This window comes from Hylaeus volcanicus, chromosome 3 (assembly GCF_026283585.1).
Source record: "Hylaeus volcanicus isolate JK05 chromosome 3, UHH_iyHylVolc1.0_haploid, whole genome shotgun sequence".
NCBI lineage: Eukaryota > Metazoa > Arthropoda > Insecta > Hymenoptera > Colletidae > Hylaeus > Hylaeus volcanicus.
Window position 1 is genome coordinate 29,400,066 of NC_071978.1, and position 13,787 is coordinate 29,413,852.

The window sequence follows — 13,787 nt, forward strand, 5'->3', positions numbered from 1 at the left end:
GTCATCTCCTCTCGAGCACCCGTGGGCCTCTATTCCGGAGTTTCTTCAAGTTGCCGGAAAAGTTTTGAAAATAATTTGTTCAATCCTCTCTGTGTTTCACTCCTTTAAATCGAAGACAGGACAACAAAGAACGTCGCAAAAGAATGACAAGTTTGGACAATCTCGACTTTCACAGTAACGGCTTCGCGATTACTTAAAGTCGAAAATCGTAGTCAACTTACAGATGCATTTAACAGCGGAACCTAATGGAATTTTTGTTTCCATTCGTTATTTGCAAATAAACGTCACCGATAGAAACGGTTAGCCATTAGTCCAGTTCGATAAGGTGATGGATCGACAGTGACGAATGCGAACGCTCGATCGACGGAAATATTCGCGATCGGAAATTCTCACTTCCGGTCGACTAATCCTCTTCCGTCGAAGATAGCGTCGGCTGTTACGTAATTCGCCCGAGAATGACAAAGTTCTCCGCAAGTTTTTGCCTTTGTGCGATCCTTTAACTGCTCGCGATAATTCCACGAGGCTCCTCTTGGCGTTTAGTGCTCCGCAAACCATGTTCCCGGCTGCGATTCGTAGCTCTCGCGACATTAAATATTAATCGCCTTTGGAGATTTTTAAGGGGCCGAGCAGCCCTCGAAGTCCGGTATTTGCCCTGGGTCAGCTTACATTTGAAGATCCTACTACTCGGAACGTTTCAATTTCCGTTCGCGGAAACGAATAAATACCCGCCGTATTAAGTCCGAGAAGAACGAAATTTGCGTTTCTCCTCTTCTTGTTCTCTCGAGCCGCGTCGTCTCGATTTCCTGCCATTTTTAGTACTTTCGCCTTATCAGCATGCACCGTAAACTCTCCGCGGTTGCCTGTACACTTTCGGATCTTTGTAAATCAAGAGTAGAGTAGCGATTAAAGAGTTCAACGTTTTCCGCGCACAAGCAATTTCAACCGTTCTTTGAGCGATGAACACAGATATTTGAAAAAACCGACATTTCAGCCGTAAATTCGTTGAATTGTTTCTCGCCTTTGACGTTGACCGCTTCCCATCCTAGCTGCTTACGTTCTCTTGAACGAAAAAGAAAAAAACAAAGGTAAAAAAGGATTTACTAACGGTCATGCATAAGCGGGCAAGTCGGACTTGGTCGTAATTAAGGCAATTACCAGACTCTCGACCGTGGAAAGCTGATGCGAGCTTAAGTACTTTCTCCTATGTACCACCTACATGCCTTACAATGTCGCAATTATGCGAACTAACCGCGTAAACTGCTACTATTAAAATGTCGGCAGTTGGTTTGACGCGAATGTACGCGTTGTCGCGATTCTGATTCGTTGAAGAAACGGTTCGCGACTTATCGGGCTCATCAGGCGCGTTCCAGCTAATGATACGTGTAACGTATACAATTTCTTTATTAAATAATTTCTATTTCGGTTTATCGACCGCCATGCTTGATAACGATGTCGGTAATAGCACGGCTCTGCGTCGGGCTAAGAATGTAAATTAATTACGACGCTTACTGGGCTAGGAGGTTCCGTTTAGCGGTGCGCGTATTTCTGTTCTGCTCCTCCAGATCGGGACATGAATTTGTAAAATTAATCGCTATTTGTACCGCGGGTGGTGGAGCGGTAACGCGGGCTGCAGACACGCGGAGCGGCGTGGAGCAGCCAGTAACGAGGTAATTGCTAAAGTTTATCTCGGAGAAGACAGCAAAAATTAATTACAGGGAGATAGCTCGACGTTTGCGCTTCAACATCGTCTTACTTTCTCCTTGCGTACGCATTATAATCCATGGTGGAGATGGTTTAACTTCCCCCATGAACGTTCGACCCTCGCAGTTCCGTGACAGCGTCAAAGAGAAACGCCAGCAGCAATTTCGCGAGAAAAACGTTCCTCGCGGACTACCGTGGAAATGATTCAGCCGGAAAATTTGTTCGGCCGTTGAAATACGTCGCAGTTCGTCGGCGGAGAGTGGGATACGTACTCGATATAACTGACCTAAATTTCATTTATGATACATAGATAAGAGTTCTTCTCAATGTCTTAAAATATCACGAATCGATAGATAGACGGACTCTGAAATAAAATTTTTAGAGTTAATTATGACCAAAGATCGGCCAACTGTTCCATTATGGAACGTTTCGACGGCGTTCCACGTCATCAAAGGTCTTGCGGGCTATTTAAAGCACGCGTATCGCAGTCGCGTTGACTTGTAAAATTGGCGAAGTTCATCTTTGCCTGACCGTGCAACGGATGTTAATTATGAGCTCCGGATAACGAGTCGCTTATATTTCAACGCCCTTTGCGTGTTCCCTTGTCTCTCACTATCGCGTTCGTTGTACGCATTACCTTCGAAACTACTTTCCGACCTTCTCGTTTTTATACCGTCTTTGTCTTGTCGCAATGCGTGGTATATCCGTTGTCTTTGTCTTCGCTTGTGCCTCTAAGCCGTCTATTCTCCCTCTATTCTCTCTCGCTCTTTCCCCGGTCCTCATTTCCTCTCGCAGATGTATGCTCGCATGCACCTTTTTTCGCTTCCCTTTTAGCGGCGCTGCCGGTCCTTCTTTGTACTTCTCTCCCCCATCGCCGCTGGCATTATTTCCATCGCTTATTTCCGCACGAACAACCGCCGGGTTGACGCAAAGAGAGAGCGGCTAGAAAAATAATAGAGACGCGGTGCAGCCCTCTGAGTGTTTAGAGCAAAGACGACGCGACGCAATGATTACGCGTAATTACGCATCTCCTCGAGTAAGATTACTTTTCTCTATTATAGACATTACGTTTGCCCCCCTTCCCCCAACGGGGAACGCGAATATCGATGGTAAACGACTGATATTCGAAATGGTGTCCTCATTCGGCTCAAGGTCAACGTTGTTAATGTTCAACTGTGTTCATTACAATGGCGAGTAATGGGCCGCGATAATACGAAACGTGTTGACGGTGAACTACATAGATTTAAACACGGAATTCTTTTACGATGATTGTGAATTTTTAAACGAGACGACGTTACTTTCGACGCTACCCCTTTCGTTCGTTTTTCGGTGATTCGTTGGTTTATTAGTCCATCGTTACGGCGCTATTGAATCGTGCGAGCAATTAACATCGACAATTGGCAATCTGGCTTATCGAGTTGTTATCTCCAGGTCGTATAATTGTTTTCGTTTGCGACTCCACGCACATCCGTGACAACGTTAAATTACGATCGGTATACTTTTGTGACGTAATTATATTAAATACATTTACTTGTATTTCAATTAGCAGAGGCACAACTAATTATTGCACGTTGCTGGTTGCGGTAGGAATCGCGTTTAATACTGGATGGCGAATCGATAATTAAATGTCCACTGTAACGATGTTGTCTATTTTCGTTTTGTACATACTACTATTTATACGACCGATTACACCTGTTTTCGACGATATATTACTTTCGTTCAAGTTTATAAATCGCGAGGGGGAAAACATATCGCTGAACCGGATCGCTGAGTATGTATTCGAATTTGGATCCTGTTTCGCGTGGAACACGAGTGTACTTTTATACGCGTTCGTGCACCTAGAGAACTGGAGGTACGCAGGACCAAGTCGAGATACAGCCTCGAAACTTACCACGTATTGCTTTTCTTTTATAAGCTATCGAATGGTCCACCGCGAGACGTATTTGTATTTGGGGGCATAGTTGACACCCTTTCCCTTAAATTAATTGAGTTACAAGTCACGACGTGCCGCAAAATTTTCTTGCACGATCGACCGGTCACGACAAAATTTGCCTCGTTTGCGCGAATTTCGACGTCGCTTTGCACGTATTAACTATTCGTTAGTAGCGTGGTTCGTTCGTAGCCTCATTAGCGAGCGCTACGTACGTACAAGCGCGCGCGGTAGCGAATTACCGAGTACTCGCAGCTGTAATACAAATTGCATGAAAACTGCAACTGCTAGACGCGCTTTGCAACCGGCACTTTGTCCGTCGGGCGACGAAACACCGATGCTCGACACGGTGAACGTTATCCACGAGTAAGTTAACGACTCGCTCGAAAAATTTACATACCAGTCGATTTTTCGGACCAACGCCGCGACGACTGCTCTAGAAATTGCTGGCCCGACCGATCCACGAGTCGGTCGCTGGATTCCCGTGAAATGGAAATCGGATTACCATCTCAGTTTGCTTAACGTTAACTTACCGTGGCGTACGTTTGACAACGGCAGGCGACAACCAGTTGATTTCTTCTCTCGGGGCGCAATTAATAAGCCCGCGGTTCTGCACGGCCGATGTCACACGCAACGTCGAATATGCGCGCGGTACGTGTCGCACGATAATAGAGGATAAACGCGTACGAACGACAGTTTTATCTCACGCGAGCATCGAGTAGCGTTAATACGTCGAGCCATTGAAACGATGGCCTTTGAATCTTGAATGTTCCATTCGAAAAGACTTTTCTTTGCTAAACCATTTAGCTTTTACCTCGAAGAGCAGGAATGGTCGGCAAGTAGCCCGGATAGGAGGAAAAGAGAGTCGCAAAAGGCACGGTGGTGGTGTACCTTCGTGGAAAAAGAGCTTTCGCTCGAAAGAACTCAAACCTTCGAGCTCATTTTGGCTCGTCCTATCTTTTAGCTTTCTACAGGTTGCTTGGTTGGGAGTATAGAGGCATGCGATAATGCTTTAGAGGTTCGAATCTTTTGTACATCCAGGTACAGTTAAATACTGGCTCTTTGATTTCGAAACGCACAGCTGACGTGTCAAAGCAACAACTCCCACGGTTCGGAAGATAGGCAAATACACAGGGGCATCGAAAAAAAACCCAGGAGTACAGATTGGTCAATTTATAATGGTAATCCCGAATAGAAAGAAAATGAAAGTACATCCCGTAGCAAAACATTCCAATGTTTAGTAACGTTTCGCACCAAATAGTTGCACGGACAAACCGCTCTTCGTTGATTTAATTAAAATCCAAATACAGAAATAACCTGAAAATAAAATTCATGTTCTCCGTCGCTAATTACATTTTTTCTTTCTGTTTCAGGTAAGGGATGAAAACTTAACACACACCAACGCGCGACTGGTTTCCAATTAAATTCCTTGTCACAGGTATTTATCAAAAGTTCTCATCGTCAACAACAAAGATCATGGTAGGAACAGGCATATAGCATATAACTTCTGTCCAACGAATCGTCATAGCGGTTAATCGTGCGAAAAGAGTCGAGCAGACCAGCACGCGGAAAGGTATCGCGTTCTTAACATGGTTGCGGCAAGTGTTCCGCAACGGCACAACTTCTGGCAGCGGTAGTACACCGACGGGAGGCTCAGGCACGAGCCCAAGGTGTCGGTTGTTTGGCCAGGAAGGTATTAGGTGCTATCTATCGCTCGTGTGGGAGTTTGTCGAGGAGGCCTCTGTATGTTTCCTCAAAGTATGTATCCCAGAGTCTATGTGCGGTTGCGTCGGTGTTATCGTGTGTACTTGGCCAGGATTCGGGGTGTTGGTCGAGTTCCTTGGACGTGGCGCTTAGGTGTGCGTGATTGGCGAACGGGTTTCCCGCGCACGTGCGCTTTCGCACACGTAGACGCACGCACGTGTGGCGAGGGTCGGTCGCAATTTCCCCGTCGTCGTTGTGTACATCGATAGCGGGCTACAGTGGCAGGACTGTGTTATAGCCAGACCGACGTACGCTGTACTCGTGGTTGTGTGCAGAATCTACCCCGTACAGATATATAAAGGCGGCAGTGCCAGCGGTTAACCTATCTGGTGGGGCGTGAATAGAGTGTGCCATGGCAGCTACACGATGTTGGACAGCACCTCTCGCTCGCCGACACGAAGACGGAAGGGGGTCGCTGAAAAGAGGCAGAATGCGGGTAGATTTCTTCGGAAGCTCCCCTATGGAGAACAATCGTCGTCGAGTTACGAATTCGCACAGTGGGGTAATGGCCTCGAAAAGCTAGCCCATAGGAGGTAGTTAGACGTTAACAAGTATCTAGTACACGCTTTTCGCTCCAACGTTGCAAGTATATTTTTATCGCATTTTTCCTTTTCTTCGCCTATCGTACTCGACTTAAAAATTCTACGCGCGATGTAAAATCCAAGCACGCTAAAACGAACCGAGCCGTGCAGCGAATCAAACGAAATCGAAAACTGTGCAAGACTGACCTCCACTTTATATTCTGCGTCGTGAGCGCTGATGCAAGCCTTGCCATCGCGTTCCTTGCCTCGCTTCACCTTCCGCCAGCAAGATCTCCTCCCCCATCGACCGAAACTGCGCCAGCCAAACGTAAACCGACTCTGATCCTCATCACTCTCCAGCTTGTTCGCGGCGTTTTATTCGCGTGCTACGGGAACTGCACGAACAGACAGCTGAATCAGACATTGTTATACATCGCTGGTGTGGCCAGTTGTAAACGTCTTGTCCGAACAACACCAGGAGCATCGAAACGTGAGCGCTTTCCGAGAAGTTTCTCGCTTCCCGAACTCGAGCGAATCCGCGCGCGTTGATTCCAACCGCATGTTTGATATCCATATTATCAGTATTATAACGATACAAGAAAATATGGTACGCAGAATAGGGATCCAATTTTTTCTCAAGTCCATTCTATCAAACATAAAAAGAATATGACCATAAAAATCGATATCATTACCCCTGGAATTAATATCGTACAGTGGATTATCTATGAAACGATTCGACGTTTTTGCGGAGCCGATCGCGCTACACGGTTCAGCAACGGCTTTCCGAGTTGAATTCGAACGGCGGTATCGTGCACGATAAAGGTTGGTAAAGTGTAACGATTCCGGGTTTGCATTAAAGCTCTCGAGAGAAAAGTGAAACGAACGTGGTCAGTTTCCCATTGCTGCCGGATAGGGAGGATAGTTTATCGTCGGTCGCTTTGAGAGGAAAATAGACACGCGTCAACGTATCCGGCCGCGTAATACTGATCAGAGATCGAATGGCCGCGTTTAGGTGAGCGTCAAATTAATCGCAGGCCGCGCTTCGCGTTTGCCGAAAATCCATTATACCGCTATATTCCGTGGCACTCGCTCTCGCGTTCCGGTTAACGGTTCGCAAAAAAAGAGAGAACAAAAAAAAAAAAAAGAAACGGAACGACCGTGGAAAACACTCACGAATAATGCCGCGATGCGAAATGCACGGTTCACTGCGCATAATTACGAGTGCACGACACGCCGGGTACCCGGGTTCTGGAATTATTGCAGACGGAAAAATAGCTCGACCGCGGTATACCTGAACGAGAGAGGCAGAAACGCGCCAAAGACGCGACAGTTGAGAAGGATAGAGGATCGCGGGGAGCTAAGGGGGAGAGGCCAAGAAAAATAATAACATTCAGGGCATTGAATCCCCGAACAATTACCCCCGGAGTACTCGAGGGACCCAACTGTTTACATCTAATAACAACAGCTCGTCCTCTACATTTTTCAGCTTGCATTTGATAATCGTCGTTCTGTTACGACGATACTTTTCTTCTCAATTCATTCAGTCTTCTTTCGTATCACCGTCTTTCGATGGTATTTAGAGGGAATGTTTTATCTTCCACGATGTTTTGCCGCATTTTGTAGTTTGCCGAATCGTATACATCGTACTATGACAATTACAAAGTATCGTCCAACGCTGGCTGAATTAAAGTGGAACGTTAGCGAAAGCGATACATTTTGTAGGTGGTTTCGCATTTATTCGTATCGCTGTCGTTAGCGGTGGATTTATAGCAGCGAGTATAAAAGTCTTTGTGCAATGACAAGCTGCAAAAAAAAAACCGGAGATATCGCGTGATTGCGATGGATAAAGTTTCGCTGTAGGGTGTAAAAAAAAAAAAAAAAAAAAAATGGGAAAAACATCGTTCAGGATAGAGAGCGATAAATAAACAAACAAGGAACTCCCTGTCACCCGAAAAAAAGGTGCGTGCCAATGACAGTTTTGACGTGGAATCGAGTATTCAATAATCCGCTGCTATTAAACGGCGAAAGCTGAAAATGAATACGCGGAGCTTTCCCCTCCGCGATAGCTTCGTTGCCTCTCGAAGCTTGCCTCGAGTAACACGCACTCCTATCGCTCGAAACATCCAAATATGAACGCCAAAAGTGTACTCGAAATATCGAGTTTCGACAATTTATTTCTACTTGATAAGCGTTAATTTGTAACGCCATACTTGGATCGGTTCTTCTGCTTAAACGATTGTGTTAACATTTTCGATACTCGACTTTTCATTTGCAATCACTCGATCGTCGCCGTGAACGAATTTATTTCATCGAATCAGCGTTGAACGCGGTTTTATTCGAACGAAGAGCGTGACAACGAGAAATAATATTGAATTTTTGATTCGAAGGGAAAGAGAGAAAAAGTCTCGTAACGCACATAGAAAGTTTTATCGCGAAATTGATTACGTTCCCATCAAGAGAATTTGTTTGAAGATGAAACATTATTTACTAACTGAATATTTAATGTTTCCGAGTGAATTTTCAGTGTTCCTTTTATTACTCTTCTAAAAATGTGAAATTTGTTAATTGGCATATAATGGAGAATAAAACATCGGTACAAAATGTTTACTTTCCGCTTTGTTGGATCGCAGAACATTCCCATTGACCAACATTTTCTCGTAGAAGTTTGTTCTTGTCCCGACAAAACGTCGAACGTTCCTACGCGTTCCTCGTCATTTTCTCGATAATCGGCATGGTAGTCTGACTCGTTGACCGACGATTTTCTCACCTCGTAATCTCCTTTGGTTTTGGGGAAATCGCAGCGTTCTGACGGCGGTTACCGTGGCTCTAGACGGAGAGTGAGAAATTAGCGAAGGTTTAACAGTGGCCACAGCGTGGCGCCCCGCGCTCTAAGTGATCATGGATTAGCTGCACGAGGAAATCTAGCACCGCGGGGATGGCAGTACAGAGGTTGCTTGGCAAAACCATGCGCCAGCCAACTAATTACTATGGCACGGGCCACCAACGGTGGTTGGAGCTGGTCCGCCGGCTTCAGTCATGATCGTTACGGCCATCCGGCTACGGAGGGCGAAATTCCCAGCGTCTGCCAGCTCGCCGCCAACCCCGAAGTCAATGATGGTGTACTTGCGCTCATTATGGAATGTGTACCTAATGGAAGAAGTTTAAATCGCCGTTACGCCCGTGTACGAACGACCGAATCAATTCCCTGGCATCTGAAACTGTGTTCGCCGTGTGCCCAGATGGAAAAAATACTTTGCTCGTTCCGTGCTGCTGTATCTGACTAAGCGAACTCTCCGTAACTGACGCACAGCGAAGAATTCGATTTCCACTTTTGACCAAATCACTTTATTTTAACCAAATAAAATGTTTTCGGAAACGACGCAACGGAATCAATTCGTCGGTCGATTCGCAATTTAATTAAATTACTAACGAACATATCTGGAAACCAAACGTTTACCACAGATATTGTTGAAGCCTGGTGAATCTATCCAATTAAATCGCGTGTTTCTTAAAAGCTATAAACGCTGAATGAACGTAGGAGGCAGATACATAACTAGTAGCTAAAAATTTATGAAAAATAACGTCTAGCTTGTACGCCGTACGACTTTTTTACAGAATTTTCAGAGCGGAGAATCTCCTCATTTTTTCTCTGATTTTTCCCTGGAAATATTTACCTACCGCAAACTCTCTCGAGAGCTCTTAGTTTATGTTATTTCGATCAAAAGTTTCGCGACTCCGATAGGAAGAGTATCATTCGTACCGACTGCGCGTGAAATAAAAATAAAGCTTTCGTCGCAGTTATTTAACGACGGCATTTGCTCGTAAATGCGTTTCAAGTTTCGAAGTACGATCATGGGCTGAATCGAGAGTGTGCAATCTCGACTTGAGAGAGCAAGAGTCGGAGGCGGTCGAGCCGAAGAGAAAGATTATCGTCGCTTACTCGAAGAGGACGGAAAATGACTAGCAGGGTGCTAATTAACCAGCTCCGAGAACCCTTCGCTCTCCGACACGAAGGCCTCTTCTCAAAAGATGTTTACGCCATGAGAGAAGATGCTTTAATCGAGTTGAAGAGACGAGTCGAGTAACCCAATTAACTTTCTCTTCCGTTACTTCTACGCTGTCGGCGCGCTCTGGCATCGTCCGCTCCTCTTTCCGCGAGCGCGAGCGCGCGTCTCGTGCGTTCTTCTTCGTGTTGGTGATTTCCACAGTATGTTTGCGTTGTGCCGCGAGTATAAACGTCAACCGACTCCGCGCACTTCGAAAGGGCTTTCGCGCCGAGGGAAAAACATTTTCCATCGTTACAGAGCTACCTTGAATTCCCTGAGAGGAAGATTTCACTTGACGCTGACGCAACCAGTGACGGGGATAATTAATTTTCATAATTGAAGTCTGCACCCTTCCGGCGCGGTGACTATCTACTGCACTATTCCACGGGAAGAAATTCAAAACAGTCTTTCATGCTTTCTACTCTGGAGGTATCGCGCCAAGCGTATTTATCCAACCTTTGCGTTAATTGGTCTTGGATCGGTACGGAAATGAATAGCGAAAGGTTTAGATGATTTTAATTATTACCGCCTGTGCAACGTACAAACCGACTTTAATTAACACTCTCGGAAGAAATTCGCGAATTAAATCAAAAAGAAGGAAAAAAAGTGCACGACTCGCAGAAAAACCTTTCACGAAGCTAAAGAAGAATGCTGTAATTATAAGTCCTTCTGGAATTTTCAGGGCGGAATGTTTTTTCCGTATCAGCGTGCTCGTTCGACTTTCAGCTGGTGAGCACCGTCGAGGTGAGCTTTTTCAAAAAAAAAAAAAAAGTTTACTGCACACGCCTTCCCCTCAACACACAGTGTCGTTAATGAATACCAACGGTCCGTGTTCGCGATGTTCTCGCTACAGGTTCATAAACGTCACGTCGGTGCAGTACAATTTCGCCGTCACGTTTTCAGTTACATTTGTAGCCGCAGATCGTCAGAATGCATGCTAAAATGACACGCAACAATCCCCGAAAGCTGCGAAAAATTCAGTTCTTTTTTTTAAACGCGTTTAAACCTCTACGAGAGCACCGCGAGACTTTGTCGATTAGTTTAAGGATCGCTAAACGCTGCAAATACGCTAACGCTTTTAACCTAAACTGTTATCGTCATGTTACGAGTATCCCCGATAAACCGAAAAACTAAACGTGATCTCAAAGCTTTTACAAGTACAAGCACGTTTTCTTCGTTTCCGTCTAACGTTTTCTTTCGTGTAATTGTTCACACTTTGCATCGCAAAGGGTTCCCTTTATTTTACGTCGTCCTCCCTTTGTTCGAGCAATCTCTAGCAATTTGTCTGCAACGGATAACAGACTTTACGAAAACCCATCGAATTACTTCTTTTGCCTGGCTCGTAGGGGTGTACCTTACATCAAAGAACTCGAGCAATGCGAGATTCACGCGTGCCCACTCGAAACTTTTCTTCGTCTCGTCGACATCATAAGCGTCGGTCTGCACACCTTGCGCGTAATTTTTTCGCACTCGGAGACCGTTCAACTTCTTTCGAGGAGACTAACACTCGGTTCCGTTTCGTGCAAATTTCTTTTCGCGTACGGTTGAACGTCAGCAAAGCTTGGGCAAATCGTTCCGCCATCAGAGACTAGGTACACTACGTCCAGAATGATTCTGGTAGAATTGCCTTAAAGTTAGGAAGGTTTTTTTGCAAAATTCCCGCGCTGTCGTTGAAGGCAATCGCCCATTAGCAGTAAACCAGCGAGTCTCGATAACGCGCCGTCATCCGCGGATACGAAACTGCCTAGGGAGCTCGATACTTGCGCGTAAATCGAAATTATTACTCGAGACGTCACGAAATTGAAAGCGGGATGGAGTTTCGAGTGTACGCGGATGAAATGTATCGTTTCTGCGCGTCGCGAGGGAAAGAGAGACGGGACATACTGTTCCATCAGCTTAACCGAATTACGGGCGAAACGGCTGGCGAGCGCAACGCTGTTCTATCCGCTCGAGCTTATCGTCTCGTGACTTTTCTAAGCACACCTGAACCCCACGGTAACGTCGGCTACCAATAGTTTCACTAATCTATCATTTGCACGAATCTGAACTCGTTGCAGGGAAAATCGACGAAGGTTTGCGGTCACCGTGGACTCGCTGGACTCGTATAGTTTCCGTAATCTGATTCCGAGCTTTCGGTTTAATCGTTTACGCATATTTGAGGCGCTTTCGAACGTGAGATTGGAAGAGGAAAAGAGGTTTTAAATTATCAAATAATTCACACGAATATTGCGCGTATAAATTAATTACGCGTAGATCTTGTTGCGGGAAAAAGTGGGCGCCGAGTGGGTCACAAAACGATTAGGTAGGAAGAAGCGCGGAGCGCGTAATCGCGTTTAACGAATTGCGATCCGGCTGTCGTGCAGATAGGACGCATTACGGTCGCGCGTAATCTTGGCATCGGGCGAAATGGGAAAATAATGCTCGGGCGTAAGTGCCGGGTAAAGGGCCTCCTCGTAATTACTGTAAAAACGATATGATTATAGGAGAACAGTGGCTGGCGGTGGCCGCGTGCTCGCATTACCGTTCCACGATCGTCGCCTCTGCCAGTCTTCCTACACATGCGCGGACAGCGTACACCCACGCACAAAATAGTCTGCAAACTAGTCTTCCGCGCGTGCACGTGCCCCTCTTTTCCAGGCCGGTGTACCGGCATTAAAACCCAAGGGGGTGGGGGTTGCGGGGACGATTTGTAGCTGTGCCGGAGTTATGGCCAATAAACTACGCACGCGAATATAACGGGCCGAGTGTACGGAGAGAAAAAGAGAGGGCAAGACACGGGCGCGCGGTAGGAAACGAGACGGGACGTACGTTTCGAAGCCACGGGGGTTGGAAGGACCGACGTTGCGGCTAGGCCGCAATAAATGAATATTTAATCTATCTTCTCGCGTGGATGTAACTAATTTGAAGGCATCGCGAGAGCGGTCGGGCTCTTAAGCGGCGTGCTAAATCTCAAAACTTGGCGCCTCCGAAGGCACCAGGGAAGTACTCGACGACCCCTCGCGCCCCAACCAACAATCTCGAGGGCAACCGTGATGGTCTCGTTGATCGACTTCTTCGGGATTCTCTATTTCCGTGAGCGTTACTCGAGCGAAAATTCGATAGAATGCAAATGTTACGAGGCACTGGGTAGCAACATGTTACGCACAGAAGGCAGAGCAATTCTAATTTCAATTCTCAAGCATCAGGAAGTATATTTCATACAACGTTGATTCGTTATGTTTACCAACTCTGTTCCGCCTGCCTTCACTTAATGGCACCAGAAATAATTATACAACGAAAGTACTAACCAAGTGCTCGATTATGTATTATTTGTTCGTTTAGATTTTCGCAAATTGTTAAAACGTGCATTTAGTTGCTTTTTATTATGTCGAAGTATTTATTGTGGATGCTACAAGTTTAAACATTCTTTTGCAACTGTGATATTTTATTGTACATACAATAAATTTGTGTAGGAGTCTAAACGAAAAATAAGGCACGGGGATTCGAAGCCACGATCGTACCCTACGTTTCGTGTACTTATTTGACTCCTTATTGTTGGGTGGCTCGGCCTTCCTGAATTGACATTCATTCGCCCTCGATGTCTGTTTTCTCGGGTTTTGCGTCTCAACAATGGTGCGCGCCGCGCCCTCTTTCGCCGAAGTCCCACTCCGACCGCACCTCAAGTTGCCCCTTCCCCGAAGTGTGCTCCCCTCTCTCTTTCTCTCTCGACGCCTCACTGCTGCCCGCTCCCCACCGGCATTGTTGTTCATCGTCACTGGCCGGTCCTCTGCCGCTGTAACCCCCATCCCGGACGAGCCCCCATATGTAGGAGTCTCAACGAAAAAT

General features: G+C 46.0%; 1 protein-coding gene across 5 annotated transcripts in view; it reads left to right on the plus strand.

The window, feature by feature from the left end:
• Positions 1–13,787, plus strand: part of LOC128873666 (zeta-sarcoglycan) — a 137,644-nt gene that overhangs the window by 41,060 nt on the left and 82,797 nt on the right. The window contains exon 2 of one of the 5 annotated variants that reach the window (XM_054117389.1): positions 5,005–5,069. The exons of the other annotated variants lie outside the window; for them this stretch is intronic. The gene's annotated coding sequence lies outside the window, so the exon portion shown is untranslated. The remainder of the gene's footprint in view (positions 1–5,004; positions 5,070–13,787) is intronic. 5 annotated transcript variants of the gene reach the window in all.